We start from the raw sequence: 1723 nt of genomic DNA on the forward strand, positions 1-1723 counted from the left end.
AAATTTACTCTAGTGGGTCTGATCTTCTAGATGAGCCTTTTGACAGCCCTGAGGTCAAAAGATTTACTGGTGGGAGCAGTTTTGTAGAAATGGGAACCTGAAAGGTGGGGTATGTCATAGTTAGGCAAGATGAAGTCACAGAAGCCAAGGCCATGCCACCCAAAAGGATGAACTACTTGTATCACTGAGAGCTTTGCAATTAGCGAAGGATAAGAAAGTGCACTCATTTCACATGCTAACAAGATTAAGGTCAAAATCCTTGAAGCTGGGCTTCAGCAGGACATGAATTGAGAACTTCCAGATATACAAACTGGATTTAGAAAAGACAGAGGAACCAGAGATCAGATTGCTAATATCCGTTGGATCATAGAGAAAGCAAGGGAATTCCAAAACACATCTACGTCTGCTTCATTGACTATGATAAAGCCTTTGACTGTGTAGATCACAGCAAACTATGGAAAATTCTTAAAGAGATGGGACTACCAGACCACCTTACCTGTCTCCTGAGAAACCTGTATACAGGTCAAGAAGCAACAGTTAGTACTGGACATAGAACAGTGGACTAGTTCAAAATTGGGAAGGGAGTATGTCAAGGCTGTATATTATTAGCTCTGTTTATTTAACTTCTATGCAGAGTACATCATGAGAAATGCCAGGCTGGATGAATCTCAAGCTGGAATCAAGATTGCCAGGAGAAATATCAACAACTTCAGATATACAGATAATATTACTTTAACGGCAGAAAGTGAAGAGGAACTAAAGAACCTCTTGAGGAAGGTGAAAGAGGAGAGTGAAAAATCTTGCTTAAAATTCAACATTCAAAAAACTAAGACCATAGCATCTGGTTCCATCACTTCAGGGTAAATAGATGGGGAAAAAGTAGAAACTGACAGATTTTATTTTCTTGGGCTCCAAAATCACTGAGAACAGTGACTGCAGCCATGAAACTAAAAGACACTTGCTTCTTGGAAGAACAGCTATGACAAAGCTAGACAGTGTATTAAAAAGCAGAGACATCACTTTACTGACACAGTTTCCTATAGTCAAAGCTATAGTTTTTCCAGTACTCATGTATGCATGTGAGAGCCAGACCATAAAAAAGGCTGAGTGCCGAAGAATTGATGTTTTTGAATTGTGGTGCTGGAGAAGACTCTTGAGAGTCCCTTGGACTGCAAGGAGATCAAACCAGTCAATCGTAAAGGAAATCAGTCCTGAATATTCATTGGAAGGACTGATGCTGAAGCTGAAGTTTCAATACTTTGGCCACATGATCCAAAGAGCTGGTTCACTGGAAAAGACCCTTATGCTGGAAAGATTGAGGGCAAGAGGAGAAGGGGGCAAAGGAGAATGAGATGGTTAGATGGCATCACTGACTCAACGGACATGAGTTTGAGCAAACTGACAGGGAAGACTGGTGTGCTGCAGTTCATGGGGTCGTAGAGAGTCAGACACAACTTGCTGACTGAACAACAAGAAACTAAATATTTTACTGATTCTAAAAATGGGTTCCAGGTGCTACATGCTCCTGTTGCCATTTGGAAAGAAAGAGGACTGATAACTGCTATTAATACCCCCACGAGACATAAAGATTTGGTTCTGGCTCTTTTAGAAGCAGTGCAGCTCCCTATCCGGTGGCAGTAATCCACTGTAGGGACCACCAGAGGGATGGACCTTCTGTGAGCCAAGGAAACAGTAAAGCTGATCAAACTGCAAAACAGGCAAC

The sequence above is a fragment of the Bos mutus genome, chromosome 28 (genome assembly GCF_027580195.1).
Source record: "Bos mutus isolate GX-2022 chromosome 28, NWIPB_WYAK_1.1, whole genome shotgun sequence".
Classification (NCBI taxonomy): domain Eukaryota; kingdom Metazoa; phylum Chordata; class Mammalia; order Artiodactyla; family Bovidae; genus Bos; species Bos mutus.